Raw genomic sequence first — 26,498 nt, forward strand, 5'->3', positions numbered from 1 at the left:
CTGGCTGTGAATGGAGCGTGAAGTCCAATGATGCCCAGGCTGATCACAAGTCCGGAATTTCTCGCCCGGAATGCCTCAGCTGACCCCAGCAGAAGCCAAGTCAAGGGGGTGGCCCCCCCGCACCTCTCCTTGAGTTGATATGCAAAATAGTTACGTCAGCTGTGGGGGCGGGGCACGTCCGGGTGAGTGACAGCAGCCCTTGCTTAGGGAGGAGGTGCTAGAATCAGCCTGGTTCAGTGACTGAGACAAACCTGGAGGTGAGAGGAACTGGCGCTGTCCGCTGTGCTGTGGGTGCTGAACCTGGGACGCGAGCAGAGCAGTCGCTCAGGCATCTCGAGGCAACGCCCTCTTGCACCCTGTGTGCCCTGCGGGACCGCTTCGCCAGCAGGACTATATCAACTTGACAAAGGAGTGTGGTAGCGGACGGACGTGGGAGAGAGTCCTCTCTTTGCCACCTGGGCGCTCGTTCAGGCGTGACTTTGGAGATTTCTATAGTTTTAGACCAAACTATTTTCATCTTTTCCCAGCCAAGAGGATCTTTTTAGTTTTTTTTTTTTAATTATTATTTTTATTGTGATTTCTATTTCCACACCTTTTAGGGATCTTTCTGGGAGACTTTTTTGACTGTTAAAATAAGGTAAGAAAAATATTGTTATAAATTATTATAAATGGGGGGGGGGGTGGTGGAAGAGACCCAGACTGCCGTAAAAATTTAAAAGCAAGTTATGTTTATTTTTATAATTTGAAATGGTACTTTTGACAGTGATTGCAGTAATTATTTAAATGGTTATTATCATTATTATTACAAGAACATCTATTGGTGATTATGCACTGGATTCTAGAGAGGAAGTTGAGGGCTTTGCTTTTTGTGTGAAGTTATTGTCATCATGTTACATCCTGCTTTATAAACATAAACATTTGTAGAGCAATCCTTCCAGCATTTCTCAAGGAGCAGCAAAAATTCAACGCAAGCCCCCAAATATGTTAATAAATTACAGTAAATAAGTCAACCAACAAGTTGTTTAAAACAAATGTATTCTTAAAGACATGTGTGAGTGGACTGATTTCTGATTTATTAATATTACCTCTGGTATCTAAAGCCTAGACTACAAAGTGCAGAGCTCTCTTAACATGTTGGGAGGGGAGGTGCTAGGAATAGGAGCAGTTATACCATGCTGGGTTTATTTGGACGTATTGTTATGCAGCAGATCCAAATAAAACTTGTGAAACTCAGGCTCTGAAAATTCTATACCCCAAGGTCATGTGCATTTCCAAGTTGGGGGTTGTTTGTTCTGCTGTTGACTAGTAAATGTCATCCCCTCCCACCCCCTCGGGTTAGAGTTGTATGTAAATGGGAAGCTCTGATTTAATAATACAGTTTTAGCTTGTATTATGGTCGCTATTGCTGTTGGTAATTGAATGGAACTCAGAAGCGTGGGTTGAGAAAATGTCTCGCTATTTCAGCAATGCTTAACCTCTTGCATGCTTAACAGAGAGCTTTTCTCTACTTAGATTTTCTTTTGAAGCTGTTTTCCTTTTGTCAATTGGCAGTGTGTTCCAAGTGTGTTTGGAGAAAGAATTCAGTGCAGAAAACCACCAAATAGTACTTCTCACAGTGAATGATTATTAAATGATAGAAGTTAGCTGGTGCTGTGTGTTTTTCATTACTGTTCAGACTTTGAAACACATGATGGCTTGTTTGATAGACAGAATTATGATTTTTATTTATGACATTTAGTGACATCAGATTAAGTGTAAATGATGGCTGGGAAATGATTAGGGTAGGGGTTCCTTTGCATTTCATGGGAGAGAGTTCACATTGCAACCAGTGTTCTATATTTATAGTAATGGGTAAAATAAAAGCTGTTGCAGAGTTAGTAATTATTGCTTAACTGACTAAGGCTATGTTTTTCAGCAATTAAAGATTTACACTAAGTTTAAGCATTTTTATATTTTTAATTATAAAAATTTCTACTATAGTTGCATTATACTTACAGGGATAAACTTTAGCTTTAGAGTTTATAATTTAAAATAATTCCTCTAGGTAGAGATTTTTTAATTTTATTTATAGCACAGTCCTACACAAGAGTAATTTTTACCAGGAATGGATATTACTGCAAATACTCGAGGTCAAATGTAAATTCCTTTAAGGTTTTTTTTTCTTTTTTTTCTTCATGTTTTGCCCTAAGCAGATGTTCTTTGTAGTATTTATGTCAGTCATGTGATCTTACATTAAATATTCCTACAAATTTTTTAAAACAAGGCAGGTAAAGGAGCAAAACAGGGCATGTGAAACACTGAGCCATGAAGCTGATATCAAACAGACTTCTATAAATTTATGTGGCATCATTCTTCTATACATTTTTTATTTTGTCTTTAAAACTAATTATCTTGGTATAAATATTCAGACTGGATTTCAAACAGAATTGTGGCTTCTTTTGATTTTAACTTTATTTTCTTATATTGAAACATCAATATGTATTTTACTTTTATAACTTACTATATATATATATATATATATATATATATATATATATTATACATAAATACACACACACACACACACACACACACACACACACACACTATATTCACCCAACTGTATGAGTATCCCATTGACTTTTTTTTTGCATAAAGTTTTCAAAATGTATGTCTTTGTTCAAGTATGAATGGTTATCTTGAACTACCAATATCTGGAATTCTTTCAAATGAAGTTTCATATTGTCAAGTTTTATGCTTAAATGCTGAAAGCAAAATATTCAACTGACAATAATGAAATCAGCCAAAGGTAGATTCAATTAAATTTATTTTTAAAACATATTTGGCCTTTGTATCTTACTTCTGAAGAGAAAATTAGTTGACCATAATTGGCCAAATTTAGCATATAGAAAATACTACTTGGAAAGGGTATATGATTCCTACTGTAAACAAATAAAATTACCATCTTTGAAGACACCTATGAAATATATTCAAATATGATGGCCCTTCATTAGTTCTTTGTGCCACAAAAATTACCATGTTTTGGAGTTATAACTTGTCCATGTAAAATTCAAAGGAATGTTCAACTTAGTAATGAATAGCCTGCTAAAGCACTAATTCATTTCTTTACATAGGCACTGCAAGTGTATATAGAACTTTTTACTTCAAGATGATGAACTTTTATAAAGTGCATAGAAAAATTACTGAAATAATTGAGTTACGTTATATGACATGCTCAGGTTGTTGTCTTTCTTAGTTGTTTCTAAGTTTCTTAAAGCACATTGAGCTAGACAAAAGTAAAATTAAAAAATATGGCCGGACATATGTCTTTCTTCTTACAAATAAGGTAACTGTGTGTTTGGTGAGATTTAATCTAAAGTTAAAACAGTTTGGGTTATAAGTTATCAAGGCTACATATTTTTTTCTTTTTTTATCTACTAACATGTACAATAGAGAAATACAGAAAATTATAACAAGCCTAAAATATGCTAAAAAGTTTGAGTGAATTGACTTTTTAAAAGTAACATTAAATTAGTTCAGGAAATTATGTGAATAATAGTTTATTGAAAGTTTTCTTTCTTTAATGCTCATTTATCAATTTGACCAAAGATCCTGAATAGTAGGTTCCTATTAGTGCTTCATATTTGCTCAATATCGCCATACTAACTTTAATATTTTTATTATTTAATATATTACCAATTTCAAAAGACCTTTATGAATAAGTAGGCTAGAAAAAAGTACTTCCTGTTGTTAATATCATTGTTAACAGCTCTTTGAACAATTATCCTTTGCCAAACAGACTTAATCACTTCTGCTTCAACACCTCTACTGTCCTTTGGGTATAGTCTACTTGAGGTGATCTGTAGGATCCCTAGTGGAATATCCTATTTCATCAAATAGGTCATCACAACAACAAAACAATTAATCCCTTTGAGCTTTAATTACCTTGATATTGAGGAAGTTAATATTATTGTAATGGATGAGATAGTATTTTTGGCAAATTCAGAATTCCAGTATTCCACTGGATTTTCTGAAAGAGGAATTAAACAATAGTATATGCATGAATGTGTGAGTATAATTTTGGTAGAGTCTCCTCTACCATAAACATGCAATGAGAATGATGTGGAATATTTAAATTCAACAAATGCTGCTTAATATAACAATAATTTATATAATAAGCTATCATACTATATATATATAGTATGATATATATATTAGTAGCAAATGTGTCATCAAATTATTGTTATTTTTATTTAGGCTCGTATGCTTGAGCATACACAAGTTTTTTGGCCTGAAAGTATCATTTAGAAGCTCTCATGTTGATTGACGAGGAAAGGGGCAATTAGAAATGAAAATTTGCCAGAAATTAGAAAGAAAATGGATGTGTACATAACAAAGAGTTTACAGTATTACATTGATTCTGAGAAAATAGGAATTCTAAAAGTTATTCTCTAAAAAATACATTTCAGGTTTACTTACTGCACCTCTTTAGGTAATAAGCCATATAAGTCTAAGGAAAAAGCCTGGATATTTCTACACCTAAAACATTTTTATTCCTAACAACAGCTTAACTATGAACTTTCTGTTTTTAAAACCAAGTAATTAATATTAATTTTATGTGTTTTGTTATCAAATTATGTAAATCTCTAAAGCAAAGTGGTTGCTCATTGAGTTCATTTGCATGTCAATACAGAGGGTATTTTTCCAACTTATAACTAGTTCTTAACATTGCCAGTAATTCTAAAGCACAATGCAAAAGATTTGAAAATACTTTTTAATTAAGTTTTATTTATATATGTTCATTGTAATTGACAGTTAAGAGAAAGTTACTTTAGTGATATATTTTCTCTGTGTCTCACAAGGTAGTAATTAAAATATACCTACAGTAGCAATTAAAACAACAAACCTCAACTATGTTCCCTAAAGATGATGATGAAATGGAAGTAATTTACCTTTCATGGTTGGACCACTTCCACCAAACACATTAGACAGTGTCTTCATGACCACCAGTGACTTATTTTTCTTAATTTCTAAAACCCCAAAAGTGAAGGTTCTTGCTCTCATGAAAAGACAAATGCCCCCTTGCACTCTATGGTAATGTGGCCCTTTTTCTCAAAGCCACCATAATTGCTGTGACCTTGGTGTCAACCAGATTCTGAACTGTCTCATTTAGGTTTAAGAAGGTAGTCCATTCAACTTTCTAAAGAAAGAGATCCAATAAGTTGTTACTATTAAACACATTTGAGGTTTCATGATAGATTACCTATTGATATTTAAACGTATGGTTTTTGATTTGCATATACATTTAAGAAGAGAAAGAAAACAGAAAAAGTTCCCATCTATAGTATTACTATTTATTCATATTAGGCCATTTTATCCATATTAAGTCATTTAACATTTATTAGTACATAACCAGGTAAAAATCAATATTATCTTCATTTTATTATCATTTTGTTTGATCTTCATTTTAGATATTAGAAAACAGAAACTCGGATCAAAGCTCTCTACCTCTCTAGCCATGGTCACACAACCAGGAATAGGTGAATTAATCAGTTAAACCAAGTTCAATCCTCTTTAACCTACACTGCTCTAGAACCTCTGTTTAGGTCAAATAGTCAATTGTGTGTGTATAAAACTTTATTTTTGGTGATACTATTTTTACTAAATGTGAATATTCCCAAATACTTTCCTTAATTATTGTTGTATTAAAATTATTTAAAAGCATATATTCTTTAGAATGCACAATTCCAAAGTTTTAAGATGTTTTTCCACTCTAGCAGCTTTGGCTTAGTGGATAGAGCATAGGCCAGTGTTCTGATGGGTCCTGGGTTCGATTCAGGTCAAAGGCACATACCTCGAGCCCCAGACCTGGTTGGACCATGTGCAGAAGGAAACCAATCAATGCATCTCTCTCACATCGATGTTCCTCTCTCTCCTCGGGTGAGGAGTAATAAAAAAAGAAGAAAAAGTTTTCCCTCCATACTTAATGTTAGAGAGGTGTTATTTTATTTGATTTCGTAGACCATTCAAATTATTAGCATCAGACAATATTTATCTTTGCATTTCAAATAGAATGTAAAGCACTATAATAGAGTAGTTAATGTGTCTTAAGAGTTTTATGTTTTTGTTTTCATGTAACATTTAGCCTGATTAAAGAGGTGAGCACTGGTGGCAGTAATTATAACACAGCTCCTGGGTGAGCCACAGGGTTGCATCACATCCCCTAGTGAATCCTCATTATCCAAGTTTTGGGTTCTCCTTATTAGATGGATCCCAAAGGACATAGAAAAGTTTGATCTGTGGAGAAAGTTTATAGGGCTTTTATTAACAAGGTGTGTCCTCCAAATTTGTGTGCACTTTGAATGATTATAAAGTCAGCTTTTATTGACATAAAATTTATTGTGATAATTAATTGAGTTATCTGCTATTAAAATGTATACACATTTTTGGGAAACCCTGCATTTTACATATTGGTTAGCAATACTCTGTATTTTACTTTTGAAATGAACTCTGATATAATCATTTTTTTAATTGAATTTATTGGGGTGACACTGGTAAACAATTACACAGGTTTCAGGTGAACAGTCCTACAACACATCATCTGTATTGTGTGTTGACCTCCCCAAGTCATTTCCTTCCATCACCATTTATCCCCTCTATACCCTTCTCCAACTCCTGTGACCCCTCTTAATCCTCAGCAACACCTCACTGTTGTCTTTGTCTATGAGTTTTTTCCTCTCTTGTTTACAATATTTTTTTCTGATATATCTCCTACAGCAAGGGAAACAAAAGGAAAAATAAACAAATGTAACTACTTCAAACTAAAAAGCTTCTGCACGGCAAAAGAAACCGTTAACAAAATGAAAAGGGAACTTACTGTATGGGAGAACATATTATTCACCAATGATACATCCAATAAGGGGTTAATATCAAAAATTTACAAAGAACTTATAAAAACAACATTAAAAAAATCCCACCAAACTATCCAATTAAAAAACGGGCAAAGGACCTAAACAGACACTTCTCCAAAGTGGTATAAACATTTTTAATCTTGAATTTCCTATACCGCTTTGTATACATTGAATTTAACTCATAGTTCCTCATTCTCTGTGGAGCCTGCAGGAAGTCCATTCACTCCAGCAGCTACGATTACTCTCTCTTCATAGATGTATCTCAATTCTATAGCTCTGGCCCAGATTGGAACTCCATTTAATGTATTTACAAAGGTCTTCTAGACATTTTAACTCTGATTTGATGGTGAGAGCACAAACTCCATGAACTCATCATCTTATTCCTGGCATGGCCCCCCAATTCTAATTTTTCTGCCCATCATTTTATGACACACTCTTTTTTTCATCCACTCAAGTGTAAAAATTTATAGGTGTTTTAAACCTACAACACGCTTACTATCCTATATAATAAATATGTAAATATGCAAATGGTCATTACACTGTGAAGCGTAACAACCAACTGCGTAACTACCAGATCAGGGATCAGCAGGAGAGTGGGGCAGTGAGCTACAAGTGGTTGGTGGAGAGCTACAGGAGGGGGCAGGGCAGCAAGCTATGAGGAAGCAGTGAGGGGAGGGGAGCTATAGAATGGCGAGGCAGCGGGTGGAGAGCTACTGGAGGGCAGCAGCGAGCTACTGGCAAGCTACTGGCACATGAATTTGTGTGCAGGGCTACTAGTGCTATATATAATGAGTCCCTAAGTTCTGACATTCATCCCTTTATAATGTTGCTTTAGCTAATTTGTTATTTCTATACTCTTCTTCTGTAAGTTTACCTTGACTCAGACTGTTCTCACTCAGCCAGAATTATTTTCACATTCTTTACCGTACATTGATCTCCCTAGTTCTTGTTTCTTCTGCTGTAATAATAAATGATAATAGCCACTAAATTTTTGATGATTCATAATATGCCATGAAAGGTGTTCAGTACATATAAACATTATTTTGTTTTATATGCACAAGCACCTTATGAGGTTGAGAGACCAAATCTTAAAAGAGTTATGTTGCCCACAGAGCTGGGGCTTGACCAAGCTCTGTCTGAAACCAGCTGCATGATCATAATTATTATGCTCTGCTGATACAGACTTCAAACATCTTGTAAATTCCTCTTGATTAGAGTAAGCTTCCAAATGTCACTGTGTTCAGAAATCATCATTGGCTCTTCAGCTTTTACTATAAGTTGAAATTCTCTGCTTGTTTCAAGATCATTCTAATTGATCATACACCTTGCAAATAATCAAACTGATTTTTAAATTTCTCATTTGTGCAATGCACAAAATTAAAACACAGGTGGATCAAAATATTAAGTATGATTTGTCCTTTCTATACAAACACAATGACCTATCTGGACGGTCATGTCTGCAAGAATCCTGGCCTATACCCAACTCCTCTGTGTTCAGCCACATTTCCTCATAGTATAAGATCACAGTGTGCGCATATGTACTTTTCAGAGTCTGTATTTTTGTTGCAATAAATGGCATGTCAGTGTCACTGTGGACATCACTAAAATATCCATTCCTTACATGTGTGTATTTCTTTGTTATTATTGCATAAGAATCAATGTAAATTCTTATTAGCTCATAATTTTCTTGAATCACAAGTCTGGATACATATTAGCTAGGCCCTCTGCTCAGGATCTCACATCAACTTTCAGCCAGTGCTGGGATCTTTGAGACTCAAGGTCCTCCAAGATAACTGGCTCTTGGCAGGATGTCTTTTCTTTACAGCCCAGAATTCATGGAAGATTGTTTTTTCAAGGCCAGATAATAATCTCACTGACTCCTTTAGTTTCTGACCTGTAGATTGGCCTCTGAAGAACTCGCCTCATTAGGCCAAGTCCAGTTCGGATAAGCTCCTTTTGAATGTACATAAAGTCAACTGATTTGGAACCTAAATTACATCTTAAAATCTCTCCTCTTTATCACATAACATAACATAACCAAAAGAGCAATATTACATCACCTAGTAATATTCTATTGGTCAAAAGAAAGTTAAAGGGTCTGGCTACAGATCAGGTAAGTGTGTGGTCACTGGGATTCATGTTAGAAGTCTGACTGCATACCTGCTTCTAGTTCTGCTCGAGCCTCAGAGTCTGTCTTCACTGATCTATAGTACCATTGAGCTAATTTCTTTCCTCTGCAGCATTAATGACCTGAACTATGCAGTGGACAACTGGGTTTTTAAAAACATGTCTTAGGCTGTTTTTCCCAATCAATCTTAAGCTCCTTTTAAACGAAAAGGCCTAGGAATTCCTTTCTTGCATACAAAACTTTGTGATTTAGATTTTATCACATTCTTTAATATTATTTAATTATCATTGAAGACAAAGGGTAATGTCTGACATTGATAGGTGTTATGATGAAAAGTAGAACAGGCAAAGAATTACTAAGGGTAAGAGTGCTACCTAAGATCCAGGTTATCTTAGGTGCCAACTTTGTCATTCTGAGGGACCCATTAAGTAATTTATGGTAAGTTAACATTACTTATGGCTATTGAGAACTAATGGTCTGGTGCACAAAATTCGTGCACTTGATGGGGGGATCCCCCAGCCTGGCCTGTGCCCTGTCAAGTGTGGGAGCCCCGAGATACATCACCCCAAAGAGGTGGGCCCCGCCCACACATCCAGGCCTCCTCGATGGATTGCCCCAAAGAGGTAGGCCGGAGCTGGGGTAGTCCTGTGGATTCCAGGCCAGGTTGTGGCGATTGCCTGCAGAGGCCTGTGGAGACTTGCAGACCCCAGGGGGCAGGCCTGCCATAGAGGCCTCCCTCTGCATGCCTTGGCCTAACCCCCACCATGGCCACATCACTGTCCCTGACACTGCAAGGCCCCACCTACCCATGCTGCTGTGCATGCCCTCTACTGAGTAGTTGTGATGTTATGGCGTCCTGGACAATTTGTATATTTCTCTGTTATTTTATAGGATTATTATATAGGATAATGCTGCTATCAACATGGGAATAAAAATATCTTTTTGAGATCCTGCTTCAGTTTTTTCAGATGTATAACCCGAAAAAGGATTGATCTGTCATATAGTAGTTTTCTTTGTAATTTTTTAAGGAACATTAATACTGTTTTCTACAGTGCCTGTATCAATTTACATTTCTATCAACACAGCACTAGGGATCCAATTTTCCTACATTCTCAGCAATACATTATCTTTTTTTTTAAATGATAGCCATCCTCACAGGTGTGAGGTGACATCTCAATGTGTTTTTGCTTTGCATTTCTCTTATGATTAGTAATGTTGAGCAACTTTTTGAATACCTCTTGGCCATCTGTATGTATTATTTAGAGTAATTCTCTTGCTTTTTAATTTAATTATCTCAAAAATGGAAAGGCTTCTATCATGAAAAAAGATGATTAGTTGCGATTTTCTCATTAAAGATTATTAGCTTCTCTCATTTAAAAAAAAAATATATATATGTTATTGCCCTATCTGGTTTGGCTCAGTGGATAGAGTGTCAGCCTGTGTACTGAAGGGCCATGGGTTCGATTCTAGTGAAGGGCACATGCCTGGGTTGTGAGCTCCATCCCCAGCACGAAGCATGCAGGAGGCAGCCAATCAATGATTCTATCTCATCATTGATGTTTCTATCTCTTTCTGCTTCTCCCTTCCTCTCTGATATTAATTATATATATATATATTCAAATGTACATACATACACACACATATATATATATATATATATGTGTGTGTGTGTTTTTGTGTGTATGTACATTTGAATACATTTTTATTGATTTCAGAGAGAAAGGGAGACACAGAGAGAAATAGAAACATCAATGAAGAGAGGGAATCATTGCTTCACTGTCTCTTGCACACCCCACGCTGGGGATCAAGCCCATAACCTAGGCCCTGACCAGGAATTGAACTGTGACCTCCTGTTTTTTAGGTCAATGCTCAACCACAGATCTCTGCATGGCAGGCTGGCTTCCCACTTTGTTTGCCACACCATGTATTTAAACTATGTTAGTTAGACTTGATTAATTTAATTTTCATTTTTAAACACTGTAGTATACCAAGCATGCTGCAGGGAAATACTGGGACTTCAAGCTAATTTCTGAAAATTAGTTTGTACTCTTTGTGCATTGTATGGTTTATTTCCTCAGACCTCCACATTGTTTCATATAAAACTTAAGTGTTCTAAAATCTATGTTGCTTTGAGGCAGTGATCCAGTGAGCTGGAATTTACATCAAATGATCCATTATCCAAGACACTGAGGCATTGTTAGGGAAAGAGAAATGCTTAGAATGCCTTTTGGGATTGTGCACATGCTTGAGAAACCACAATGTTTATGAGTTATTATGTAATTGTAGCCTTTCTACAAATTCTGTGACATCATGGGACCATGTAAGGCAGAATCAAAAGAAAATGAAAGTAATAAAAATACATGTACAACATTAGAAAATAAATGCTAACAGGGGTCTTCAAACTACGGCCCGCGGGCCACATGCGGCCCGCAGAGGAGTCTGATCCGGCCCGCCAGGTTTTTTGGGCATGAGCGCAGCCGAGGTGTTACAGTAGGAATTAGTAGTTCATATAGTCCGGCCCTCCAGCTCTCTGAGGGACCGTGATCTGGCCCCCACTTTAAAAAGTTTGAGGGCCCCTGTGCTACTAGATGCACAATATCTCAATCCCTTTATAGAGTCTCAAAGGTTAGTGCATTTACAAAAACGTAAGGCCTGAAGAAACTTGCACCGAGTGCCAGTGCTTTGCCTGAATTATTTTCTTTGGTGACATTTCTCATGAAGCCATAATTAATTGAGCTAAAAAAAATTAAAAGGTGAAGGAGAAAAAAAAAAGTGAAGGAAAATTTAAAAAAAAATTCTTTTTATGCTAAATCTACATATTTATAGTTCATGATCACAAAGATGTCCAAAAATACCTTCTATGATTATTTATATTTTTGTTTGGCAAGTGTCTCTTTTCTCTCTGTGTCCTAAGGCCTGAGGAAGGTGAAAGGGGATTTCATTAAGTTTGTTTTCCTATCTTAGAACAAATTGTACAACTTAATTGATAATGTCTGGAGTAGAACTGTGTGCCCAGCTGTGAAAACTGCTCTCGATGCTAGCACTCGACTGGACATCTCATTAATTACTTGTTTTGTTGAACATCTCGGTTAGGTTAACAAGTGTCTAAAAATCAGTAGAGGGAGCTCAAGAGGCCATGAAGGATATGGTGATCCTAGCTGTCTAATGTCACGGTGCTTTCCTTCAAAAGCAGTCTTATTCCTGTAGAGGAAATGAAGATATTTTTAAGTGCAAGATAACCTGTTTATAATTTGTGAAATTCATGACTAAATAGTTGAAGTCTCACCTTTTCTCTTTAACTTGTTTTGTCCTATTTATTACAGAAGGTAATTGTGTTCCATTTATATACAATAGATTGTTCAATCACTTTGAAGATCCCACTCTGTGATATTGAGGCTTTTACTGCCTTAATTTTTAGATTTTGGTACAGAGTTCTTGATACAGGAAAGAAAACATGAAATAGCATGCATATAGACATAACCAATGGACACAGGCAATAGGGTGGTTAAGGCCTGGGGTGGAGGGTGGGTTCTGGTTAGAAGGGGTCAATAAGGATAAAAGAGGAGATCTATAATACTTTCAACAATAAAGGTATATATATTAAAAAGGGGATATCTAGTATTCAACAGACTTATATAAAACAACATTAGCCTTAAATTAAATATGTGATAGTTCTAAGAATATAACAGACCATACTGTAACATTTTGTTGGTTAGCTTAAAAATATTGGACTTAAACATAGGTTTTTGTTTTATCCCAGCCGCTATAGCAACATCCTTCCAAATGTTTAAAAATTAACACCAAACCAAAACCACCAGCCCTCAAAAACTCTTAATGTTTTTAGTTAGTAACTTTATACTAAGAGCCATGTCTCCAATTTTATATCCTATAAATCTAAAAGTAACAACTATCTCTGTTCATTTTTATTGGGATTCTGTTGCTTATTGTTTAGTCTTGCTGAAAATATAAAACATGTTAATTTAAACACTTTAAAAAAAAAATCATCACCCCAGGATATGTCTTCATTGATTTTAGAGAGTGAGGAAGAGAGAGAGAGAGAGGGAGACACACATACACACACACACACACACACACACACACACACACACACACACACAAACACACAGAGAGAGAGAGAGAGAGAGAGAGAGAGAGAGAGAGAGAGAGAGAGAGAGAGAGAGAGAGAGAGAGGCTGCCTCCCATATGTGCCTTGAATCTGAAACCCAATAGGCATATACCCTGATTGGGAATCAAACCCACAACCTTTTGGTGTACAGGAGAACACTCCAATCAACTGAGCCACCTGGCCAGCACAGTACTTTAATTTAAATTTAATTTTTTAAAATGTATTAGAGAGTATCAAACATAACCTAAACCTACTGTGCTGTAAAATGAGCTGTGAAATTGCAACATTCTTGAAAAGGAAGCACTTTTATTACTAATAATGTCTTAGCATTGATTTAAACTAAATTAATATATTATTTTCTTGCATAATTGTTTTCCAATTTAATTGCCTTTTATATAAGACCCTTAAATCATATAGCAGCATATGTGACTTATTATGATCATATTAAAATTGCATTTTAGTAACTTTTATACATTATTTATTATTGTTTGACATGCACTTTTTATATTAATGCAGAGTGAACTACAAACTTTCGAAATGCATATTTGAAATCCATTCAAATTTATTATTATAAAATTTTCTTAGAAGTTAAATTACTTAGTATGATACCTGGATTGTTCTTAAGAGTGGAAATGACTATTGTGGTATTATTTTCTTTTCTTTTCTTTTCTTTTTAAATATATTTTATTGATTTTTCACAGAGAGGAAGAGAGAGGGATAGAGAGTTAGAAACATCGATGAGAGAGAATCATCCATCAGCTGCCTCTTGCACACCACCTACTGGGGATGTGCCCGCAACCAAGGTACATGCCCTTGACCGGAATTGAACCCGTTACCTTTCAATCCGCAGGCCGACGCTCTATCCGGCTATGGTATTATTTTCTATAATGATTACATCAATCCACTTATGCTAGTAATGTTTGAGATATTTGACCATAGTGTTGTGTGTTTTGATTTTGTTAATTTAACAAATTCAAATCTGTGCTTTCAGAATTTTATTTGCATTTGCTTATTAATGAATGTGATGTTTTGTATGTTTCTTAGAAATAATTCTATTCTACTTTTTCTCTGGATGTCCTTTGACCATTAATCTAAGAGAATCTTACCTAGATTTTATATAGTCAATGAAAATTATTAGATTCTAAGAAATAGTAGTAATAATTGCTTATTGAGCAATTATATCACTAAAACTTTAGAAGAGCTTTTAAGGTAGAACCCATGCTGAGCCCAAGGCTTCTGGGAAGGTTAAAGGCCACAATGTCACATATGGGCCTCCCAAGTTCAAGCCTCAGTGCTGTCTGTCTATATGTTTAATACCCTATAATGTTAGAGTCATATTTTCCATGAAAGCTTTTTTTCAATTCTAAAGCCTTCAGTAAAAGTACATACGGATTGCTCTAGCTGGTTTGGCTCAGTGGATAGAGCATTGGCCTGCATATTGAAGGGTCCAGAGTTTGATTTCCATCAAGGGCACATGGCCTGAGTTGCAGGCTAGGTCCCCAGTAGGGGGTGTGCAGGAGGCAGCAGATCAATGATTCTCTCTCATCATTGGTGTTTCTATGTCTCTTTTCCTCTCCTTTCCTCTCTGAAATCAATAAAATTATTTTAAATATATATATATATATATATATATATATATATATATATATATATAGCACTTGGGTTTCTCAAGTACATGAGTATTTCTTCAATGTGACTCATTTTTGGGTATCTAAGATTCTAAACAAAGATATATTATTCCAAAGCAACCCTTGTTAGTCATTATTTTTAATTGAGAAAGTCTAACTTGTTAGCTTAAGGCAAAAGAACCATACGTGAAAACATTCCCTAATTTAGAGAGGAGATAAAACTAATTTTATTAATGCAATTTTATCTCCTTGTTTTCCATGCATGTCTTATCACAAAATGGTTCAATATCAGAACTTCTATTTCTGAAAATCTCCAAATTTTTTAATTTTTATTTTAGAAACAGATATTAAACTGAACTTCATATTGAAGCTGACTTACAAATTAAATAGAGTCATGAAATAGCATTTTTTACCAGGAACAAAAATATTTTAAAAAACAATCTTATTTTTCCTATTAATATTCAGATTTATATGTATTTATAACAATGTTAATATAAGTATGTATACAAATTGAATGAATCTACATTGACTTTTTAGTGGCAGAAATCTTTATTATTACTTAATTTGATAAAGAGAAACTAAGATTAAACAATTCATGTATGTCTCATTTCAATTACTTCACACTTCCAGGTTTTTATGTATAACCCTGAGCAGATATATTTAGATACTTCATATTGGGGGTTTGAAATTATAATAACTTTTGAACACAAAACTCCATTTATGAGCTTTTTAACGTTGATTACATGGCTTATTATACAAACAAAAGGCTTTGATTTTTACTTTGCAATATTTTTTCTTCACAAAAGCTTGCATAGAGTAACATCAAGCATTGTTTTTTTGTTTTCCTTTTTATGTATATTCTTTTAAGGTTGAGTACTAAATGAATACTTCTAAAGAGTTTAATTATTGTAATCATTATAGCACTTAAATTCATTTCCAAATATATATACACTGTATTGATTTATAAAATGGTTTGGTAGATTTTTCCTTTTTAAAATGCAAGTTAATGATGCCTGATTCAGAAAACCAAAGTATGGTAATAAATCATATGTATTACAATAAGTTGAATATTATTTTTGGCTACATTGTAGAAAATTTTCATGTTTACAGTGACCACAGTTATTTTTGGGGGAGTGTCAAACTACATCTATGATATTTTATTATTGATAGTAATTAACTTTAATCATGTTTACCTTGAAATATGTACTATTCTATTTTAATAATGTATAATATAAATATTGTAAAACATTTGAATCAGTTGCAATTACCATACTAATTAATATACAGTTAAGTATACTTATAATTGAGTATTATGTTGATATATTTTAAATTGAAGATACACTAGAACACTAGAACTTTATACACACACACACACACACACATTCACTAGAGGTCTGGTTTACAAAATCATGCATAGGAGGGGTCCAGCCACCAGCCCTAATTGGGGCCACTTGCACTTGAGGCCAGGCCCTGGCAGTGGGGAAGGGGCCATGGCCCATTGGCTAGCCAGCCCCACCCCCAGTTGGGGTGGGGGCCAATTGGGGATAGGGCTGGCCAGGGGAGGGGCTGCAATGGGTTGGCTGGCCAAACCCTCCCCAAATTGGGGTGGGGGTGATCAAAAGTAGGGATGGCCAGAGGGAGAGGCTGAGAGAGATTGAGGGGATGACCAGGGCCCAGATCAGGCTGGTTTGCCACTGCAGTGTGTATCATAATGACCAGTTGTCTGGCCATTCTGGTTGTTCTGTTGTTCTGTCATTATGGTCACTTAGCTTTTATATATATAGACTAGAGGCCTGTTGCAGGAAGATTCCTGAAATAGAACTTCATGCAGCAGTCTCTGCCAGCCTGCCTGCTTCTCTATCTTGTTCCCATCCTACATGCTTCCTCCCTTCTCTGCAGCCCCACCTGCCTTCGTCCAGCCTCTGCCACTCTGCTTGCTTCTCTGCACATTTGCTCTCTTCTACAGCACTTGGCTTCCTTCTATGCTATCTCTGCTCTGTACATGGATGTGAAAATTAAATGCTATCTTGGTTGAGTTAATTTGCATATCTGCTCCTGATGGTGGGTGAGACTGGTGGACGTGGTTTATTGGCATAGAGGAGGTATGGCATGTTTCTCTTTTATTAGATAGGATACCATATATGATTGGTGAAAATGCAATAAAGCTCTAGATTCAAGACACAGAAGGAATTTAGGATAACATAATAATCATCTAACAAAAAATACGAATAGTGTATTTTATTCACTTTATTTTTAATTGAACTTGAAGATTTTTTAATGATAGATTTTTAAATTATATTAGTGGATACTAGAAAGAATTAGTCTTTAATCTATTTTATTTTGTATACAGGGACAACAGTAGTCTAGTTTCATTCTTTTGTCATGGAGCTTTCCAATTTTGCCAAAACATTTATTAAAGATCCCTTCTTTTCTCCCCATTTTATGTTTGGATTTTTGTCAAAAAAAAGTTGCCCATACACAAGTGTGTTTATTTCTGGGCTCTTAAGTTTTTTTTTTTCTTATATTGCTCTGTGTCTGTTTTCCTGCCAGTACTATGTTGTTTTGATTTTTGTAATATAATTTGAAATTAGAGAGTGTGATATCAGGATTGCATTCTGGGGTATTTTATTATTCCATACAACTCTGATGATGTTTTTGATCTATTGCTTTTCAAAATTCCATTTAGAATTTATGGGGATTGCATCAAATCTGTATATTACTTTGGATAATCTGGACATATTAACTATTGTGTCTTTTTAATAATACTCTGTAGTTTTCATTGTTTAGGTCCTTCACATCCTTTGTCAATGTTATTCCTACATATGTTATTGTTTGTTGCATTTGTGTAAGGAACTGTTTTTTTTTCCATTTATTTTTCTTTTCTTTTTAAAAAAAATATATTTTATTGATTTTTTTTTTACAGAGAGGAAGGGAGAAGGATAGAGAGCCAGAAACATTGATGAGAGAGAAACATCGACCAGCTGCCTCCTGCACTCCATTTATTTTTCTGAAATTTCATTTTGGTGCATTTATACAATAGAATGCTACTCAGGCATGAAACAGATGAAATACTGCCCATTTGGCATGGCTCAATGGTTGGGCTTGACTCTGTGAGGTGGGAGTCAAGTTTTGATTCCAAGTTGTGGGCTTGATCTCCAGTAGGGATGTGCAGGAGGCAGCCAATCAATGATTCTCTCTTATCATTGATGTTTCTATATCTCTCTCCTCTCCCCTCCTCTCTGAAATTAATAACAGTATAGGGGGATTAAAGAAAAGATGAAATACTGAAAACATGGGTGGATCTTGAGTATATCAAGTTAAGTGAAATAAGTTAGAAATAGTCAAGAACCATATGATTTCACTCATATGTGGGATATAAAACTGAAAGTAGCAAATGAACAAATAAGACTAACAAAAACTCATAGACACAAACAACAGTGTGGTGGTCATCAGAGGGAAGGAGTGTGGGGAGATAGTAAAGGGTAAAGGGTGTCAACTATTAGTGATGAAAGAATATTTTTCTTTGGGTATTGGGCACACAATGCAATATACAGATGATGTATCAGAGTGTACACTTGAAAAATACATAATTAATTTAAAAAATGTGTTCAACCACTGTGGAATAGTTTAATTTGTTCATAAATTCATCTAATAAGGATGGTTCTGAGAGACTCAACATTGAAGTATTTTTTATTTTTAAATGTAAAATTGTATTAATTATTGGACAGTAATCTAACAGTTCTAAGTAACCCAGATTGTGGTTTATGTAATGAAGTTGAGTCTGTCAGATAGTTATAAATGACTATAAATTAGTTATGTAGTCTATACAGTTAGAACATAAATTTGGTAGATACAAATTAATTTAAAAAATGAGAAGCTTAAAGAGACAATACAAATAATAAAAGGTGTTTCTGAAATACCTCTTCATCCAGAGAAAGTATAGTGAATTGATCTCAAGTATAATTTTAACTTAAATGGTATATAAAACTGTGAATCCAACTTGAGTTATTCTCTCTGTTTTGTATTTTCTCAGCAATGGAGTGAATGTGTAATTCTGTATTACAGAAAATCCTTACAACTTATATTATAGAATATGCTTAGAAAACCAAACCTCAAAAACTTTCAGACTTAAAATCCATTATTTGCCTGTTGTGAAACAGCTTCTTGTGAAGTGTTTCTTAAAGTTGGGCTTAATTGGTATTATTTGAAAAACAACATTTCTGAGTTAATTTAGCAACAGTGACTTAAAAAGAAATACATAAATTTGGAAACTAATTCCCAAAGAAGACTATTTACATCATTGTGAAAAGGTAAAAATTGGAAACATGGTGAGATGGCAGTAAGAACCCACAGACGTGTGATGACTAAATCTTGTGTGATGTCCTCAATGAGATCTAGGGAAACAAAAAGCTCATTAGGTAAAACTAAGGAACTCACAAGAAAGTACAGACTAGTTAATAATAATAATTTATTTGTGTTGATTTATTTATTGTGACAACTGTGTCATAGTAATGTAAAATGTTTACAAACAGTATGCTAGGTGTGGGATATATGTTTACTAATTAACATGAGGTATATGTACTATCTTTGCAATTTTTCTGTAAATCATAAAATTACATAAGTATTTTAAAATGAGCTAGCTAAATTATATGTGATAATAAAGCTCCTTTAGCTGTGGATATAGTAATTTATTTTGTGGATTATGAGTAATTATGTACTAATCTGAAAATCATAGATTTGTACATATATTTGCCAAACATATGACAGAATGTTAATATTAAGGAATTTACCCTAGAAAGGAAGTTCTCTATTTGATTCTTACATTAGAATAGACTAATCCCAAAGCCTATTTCAAGGAAAAAGAACTATTCGTTAGGTAGGTGGACAGATGGATAGATAGATAGATAGATAGATAGATGGATGATAAAGACACAGATAGTGATATAGGTAGACATGACATTGATCTGTAAATATCTACATTCAAGTGTTAGAAAGAAACTTACTGAAAGCCATAAGGTCTGGGTTCCAAAAATCATTATTTTCTTCATCACTATTAGTAATAAAAGAGCATCAAAATCTTAATTACTATACTAGCAGTACAATTGTGAAATATTTTTAGTTTATCATAAGTTAACATGTATCATACAATATTTTAAGGTATGTTCATAGAAATTTAGTGCTAAAATAACCCACTTAAAAGTGAACAAAGAGTTAGAAAATTTAATATAGTCTCACATCAGCCTTGGAAAATCATAATGTACATAAAAGATCATTACAAGCTTCACAGTATTAAAGGACATGTGCTGTGGTTTAAATATTTTACACCACTTTTAAAAATTCTCTTCACCATGTGTGCATATGGGAAGATTGCACTGGCATATCTTCCTGAAGTTAGATGTGATCATATGACCTGTTTGGCCAGTGAAAAGAGGAGGCACAGTAGCGCCCCTTCCTTCTGGAAGGCCTAAAAGGCTGGTGTCTGATCATGTTTTCTTCCCTTTCTATGGTACATTCTGATGCTTATGTTGGGATAAGGACATCATAAAGTGAGGCCGGTTTTACCAGTTTTTTTCAAATCATCCCACAAAAATTGAAATAGATTGAGTTTAAATCATTTGACAAAAATCACCTTGTTAGTAGTTCCTTGATGCAATAATCATTCACTTTTTTCTTATTGATTGTTATATTTGTCTAATCAAATTTTCAAAATAACCATGATATTTAAATTTTGATGTTTAAAACCTGATGATGAAGCAAAACTTTGGATTGTGCCTCCAGAGCTAACAAGGTTGTTTAAAAAATTAAGTTGAGTTTGATTCCATACTAATCACATACCCTGAGTGATTATATGCAACATAGCATATTTTGACATGTTTTTTTTTTTGTAATGAATGGGATAGAGCTTTAAGAGTAGCCTAGAAATAAATTTCCATTTGGAGTAGTCTTGTTGGGAAAAAGTTCAAATTAAATCCTCTTAGTGCATTAAAATGCAAATATAAGAAGGCAATCCAGTTGAGTTACATCGATAATAGAAGATATAACACAAATAGAAATTCCTCCCAAATAATTAAGTTATAGCTGTATAAATCACTGATGTGTGTATTTGAATTTTGTTCCTTTCCTGCATGCTTGAAAGTTCATTAACTTTGGATCACATCAGAATATGCTTTGTTTATCCCCCGCAGACCAGTCTCTAGGAAAGTCCTTTTTCCCACTGAGACCAATGAAGGCCCATCACCACTCTTCACTGCATTCACAATACCATAACTAAAGCTTTCAATTCTGCCAGCAGGTTTTGTCTCAGACATAATTATGGAAGCATTGAAATTGGGGCATCACCCTTGGAGTTTCAAGGTCTTGAATTTTTCCAGTAAATAATTTTGACTCTAAAATATACAATATTGTGAGAACAGTAATGTTTATAATCCAATTCCATAATTTTGAGAGAAAACAGAAGCACTTCAGCAAAAATTATGCTTAGAAACTCTGTGAAATCATGCTTCCCTGTGTGTGTATATGTGTGTGTGTATTTGTGTGTATAGTGTAAGATATGATTAGAAGTAAGATAGAATGTAACAATGTCACTTTAGCTGTTAGGATCTGAGATTCAAAGCCTAGGTTTTTTAAACTGTGTATGATGACTTAAAGATCACAGTACCCAAAAATGTACAACTTATAACAATTATGGAAGACGTGGAACTATTTCAGTTAAATGAAAAAAATGGTAAGAATATACTTTGCTTTGGATATTTATGTTAGTAATGATGTCAGTTATATATTCTCTTAACAAGGAGCATAATAATTATGTTGATCACTAAACATAAGTAAGATTGTTTTTGGTAATAATACTAATCTTGAATAAGAATAATTTTCTCTCATTTAAAATATATAGAGAATATTGGTACCTGATAATATGAATTCATAATTGAAATTTTAAAATAAAATACAATTGACACAAATTTAAATTAATTTAAATTTAGAAAGTATATGTAAATGTCTTAATACAAATTAGGCTACTGACAATAAGCTTTAAACTTATTTTTGAATTATTGTAATTTAATATCTTATACTAGAAACAAAATGACAAAATTAAATATAAATCACAGATTATTACCTAGGAAAAGTAAGTGGTCTTTAATTTTTCTCATGTTATCTACCTCCCATTGGATATCAGAGTTGTTGTTTTCTAATAGAACACCTTTTATTTTAAGAAATTGTTAAACAGCTGTAGATATATATCTATTTATCTATCTATCTACCTATCTATCTATCTAAGCCTAAGTGACTGTTATAACTGGTCTACTAAATGACCAGTAGACCAGTCGCTATGACAATGCACTGACCACCAGGGGGCAGACACACAATGTAAGAGCTGGTGGTCAGTGCACTCCCACATCCAACCTCGTGTGGTCGGCCGACCTCCCGTGGTCCATGCATTCATTGGCCCTGATCGGCCATGATCTCTGGCCAGGCCAAGGGATCCCACCGTAGACGAATTCGTGTACCCGACCTTTAGTTATATTATAAAGTTCATGCAGGTATGCATGCATATGATTGAGAATGTTTTCTTGTCCTTTCATCATCTACTTTTGAAGAAAAAAAATGTGGGACATATCATTTACTGTATCACATTTTCTCTTAGCTTCTCAAGGATATTGCTCCAAGAATTCTCTTTTCCCTTTCTGCCTCATCAGTTTGTTCAGCTCTGCTAGACTATTTTCATCAACATAAAAGAAGGTTGCATTTTTTCCCTTCTATAAACCCAACAAATCAGGAAAATTCTTTTGATTATGATTATACATCAGCCATCATTCCATTTCTTTCAGTTTTTAAAAATATATATTTTATTAATTTTTTTACAGAGAGGGAGAGGGATGGAGAGTTAGAAACATCAATGAGAGAGAAACATTAATCAGCTGGCTCCTGCCCAACCCCCACTGGGGACGTGCCCACGGCCAAAGTACATGCCCTTGACCGGAATTGAACCCGGGACTCTTCAGGCTGCAGGCCAATGCTCTATCCACTGAGCAAACTGGCCAGGGCCATTTATTTCAGGGCCATTTATTTGCCATTTATGGTAAACTCCTCAAAAAGCAATCCCTACTTTCTCAAATTTCTCTCTTCAAATATATCCCCTTTCATAAAATATATTTTTATTTATTTTAGAGAGAGAGGGAGAGAATAGAGAGATAGAAAATTTGAAGAGAAACATCATTGATCATCTGCCTTCTGCACACCCACCACTGTAGATCTCACTTGCACCCTGGGCATAGGCCCTGACTGGGAATTGAACCAGTGACCTTTTAGTTCTCAAACATTTAGCCACATCAGATGGGCCAAATATAACCTCTTTTGAATCCACTTTATTAATCCTATTGAGCAATATCCTGCTCATTACTAAATACGTTGTTCAGTTTTAAGTTCTCAATGTGCTCAGACTGTTAGGTGATTTGCTATAGCCCGATAGCCTGTCACTTCACCCTTTCAACGTTTTCTCCACTTGCCAATTCCCCCACCCAGTCCTTTTCAGGGATCTCTCAAAAACCTTGGATTTTTTTTTTTTATATGCACTTTAAAACAGCTTATCAAGTTAAATGAATCCCACTGGGATTTTGATTGGAATTGCACTGAGTCTATAGCTCAGTTTGAAGAATGTTGATATATTTATGATAGAGAGTTTTACTTTCCAAAATGTAGTCAATGTCATATGTTATCTAATATCATTTAATGTTTTTAATAAAATGTTTTGGTTTATTCTATAAGGGGCTTTAATGTATTTTTAATTGATACTCTTTATGTTAATTAAAAAAAAAAACACGTTTTCTAACTAGTGTGGCCTAAAGAAGTGCAATTGAGTGTTACATGCCAACTTTTTTTTTTTTGGTTTCAACAAAAATGCATATGCAGATAATCACAACGTTTTCTCTAAATTTCCAAATTATAGATTTAGTTTTATTTCTTGTTCTTCAATTAGGGGCTACTGGTTTTATTTAGGATTATTTTAATACTTATGATATTGTTAATATTTTTCTTTTAATTTTAAAAATAGATGCCATTTAAATAAATATTTTCATTGATTTCAGATAGGAAGGGAGAAGAAGAGGAAGAAAGAGAGAGAGAGACAGACAGAGAGAGAGAGAGAGAGAGAGAGAGAGAGAGATCAATGATGAGAGAGAATCATTGAGTAGCTGCCTAGCTGCCTACTGCATCCCCCTACTGGGGATTGAGCATGCAGTCCTGACAGGGAATTGAGCTATGCCCTTTTGTTTTGACCCCTGAGCCACAGCTTAGATTAAATAGTTCCCTTCTATTCTTAGTTTGCTAATTTTTTGTTGTTGTCATACTTTATCTTACACTTAATCGAGGGAATTATACCTGCATGTGCAAAGATGAACTTCAGTATTAACACCACTATCTTTTAATATGTATATGTACTATTGTAATAAACTAGAGGCCCAGTGCTTGAAAATTCATGCACTTGAGGAGGGTCCCTCAGCCTGATCTGTTCCCTCTCAAAGTCCAGAAGCCATCAGGGGTGGGAGGTGACCTTGAGATTAGGGGAAAGAAATGTCCCATCACACCTCTGCTGCTGCCACTGCTGGCAGGGCAAGCCTAGGCTGGTCCTGGTTAGCTGAGCCTCAGGTGGCCCTGGGTGGCTTTGAAGCCGCCATCTAAGACTTGCCTGTGCCTCGAGCTGGCCCTGGGTGGCTGGTGAGCTGAGGGGACTGGGGGACTCCAGAGGTAGGTGCTCAGAGTGGCAAGGCCTGCCTGGTGTTGGGCCCAGCCTTGCTGTGCCCTTGCCACCCCAGCGGGGATGAACGGACTGGGTGCCACCATCTTTTGGCTGCAGGCGCCACCATCTTTGAGGGCATGGCAGTCAATTAGCATATTCCCTCTTTATTGACTGTGGGCACCACCGGCTTTGAGGGTAGGACAGTCAATTAGCATATTCCCTTATTGGCTATGGGCACTGCCATCTTTGTGACAGTGTGAGGGTCAGTTAGCATATTCACTCTTTATTAGATAGGATACCAATCAAATTAATTAATTTAGTTAATTACTTAATTGAATACTGTGGAGTATTCTTTTCATTATACCGATTTCTCAAAAAATGCTTTATATTTAAATTAGAGCTGTATTGTTGAACTACATATTTTACCTAGTACATTTAAAGAGAGAGGAAGCTCATCTTATATTTAGTTATATTTATATCCACTATGTGCTTGTGTGTGGATTATTTATATAATAATAAATAATTAATGTGTGTGTGTGTATAATATTAAACGTTTGCATCAGGTTTTGTCCTTGCTTCTCTTTTTAGTGGGGTAGACTTTCCTCCTAGCCCTCTGAATGTTCACTGAAACAGAGAATCACCTGTTTACCAGGATACTGTGGTCACTGATACACATTTCAAACGTACATTATCCCTTAATGTATTTTTTGTCTTTCTTGAAAATGTATCTGTAATAATTTGGACAGCAGATATGTGAATTTCTGTTTGCTATTATTTTACTTTTCTGCTAAAATATATACTACTTTTAATTTAGTTAAAATTAACACCAACTTTAGAAAAAGAAAGCAATATTTTTTCAACCATCTTGAACTGCCCCAAAACTTTGATTATTCAAGCTGATTTATTTAAATTTGTAAATAATGTAAAATGCTACTGCCAACTCAGAAAGACAACTCAATTAATTAATAATTTAATAAACATTTATTGTTACAAGCTCTGAACTAGTAATCGGAGTAAGAAAAAGAAAGGGGGAGGGAGGGACAGCCCTCTTCAAAGAGATTCTAATGTAGTAAGGAGACACATTTCAGGTGTGGTTCCATAGATTATGAAATTTTAAGTATATGCATCAATGATGGCTAGCTAGTAGCTATTGCATTTGTCCATATCTAGTTATGGTTCCTTGCTTCTAAAGCAAAAGTTATATTCTTGCTATAGTTTCTGTGAACAACTCCCCAGACCTTAGCCTGTTGGATGACTGGACAATCTTTAAGCTTTAAATAGTGGACTTTGCTAGGCTGTGAACCAGACAATGCCTGAGAGAGATTAAGTGTTTACAAACAATTAAAAATGCATTTTGAAATTGGAGGGCACATATAATGATCATACAAAATATCTACCATCTCTTATTAAATTTTTGCTCAGAGGATTGTGATAACTGGATTCATTGTCAACATAGTATTATAAAATCGCTGAGAAAAACTTTTATTTTAAGCGTGGTTCCTTTGTTGTTCAATATATTGCATTTTAAAAATCTTGTTTTACTTAGAACTCAGTATATGTCACTAGGTTATCTGCATTTATCACAGTTTATTTCAAAGTGTAACCACAGGAACATTTATCCCTTAGTATGTTCTTTGGAAAAAAAAATAGGAGTTTTTGTTAAATACTTTTTAGGACCCTGCGTACCACAGCTTCCTCTTGGTGTTTCCATTACCCACTATCACATTGAAGTATCTGGGAAGTGTTTTACTAAATTGTGTTTATCCCACCTGTCCTAAGTTTTATTTGACCTTTAAGTCTGTTTCCTTCTTATATAAATACAATTACTATATCACTAATACTCTGGGGAATGCACTTTGGAAAATATTTCATTATGTAAGTAATACATAGTTTTACAATAATACTGTCAATTGGATTAACTTTCTTTGGTATAAAAATGGCTATATTCACAGGCTGGATTGTCTGGTGCAGAGTTACAACTTATTTGGCTCAT

General features: G+C 34.8%; 1 protein-coding gene across 1 annotated transcript in view; it reads left to right on the forward strand.

Annotated features, from left to right (window-relative positions):
• The first annotated feature begins 257 nt into the window (after positions 1-257).
• Positions 258-26,498, forward strand: part of FSTL5 (follistatin like 5) — a 541,528-nt gene continuing 515,287 nt past the window's right edge. The window contains exon 1 of the mRNA XM_084884381.1: positions 258-637. The gene's annotated coding sequence lies outside the window, so the exon portion shown is untranslated. The remainder of the gene's footprint in view (positions 638-26,498) is intronic.

The sequence above is a fragment of the Pipistrellus hanaki genome (assembly GCF_964339955.1).
Source record: "Pipistrellus hanaki genome assembly, chromosome: 5".
Taxonomy (NCBI): domain Eukaryota; kingdom Metazoa; phylum Chordata; class Mammalia; order Chiroptera; family Vespertilionidae; genus Pipistrellus; species Pipistrellus hanaki.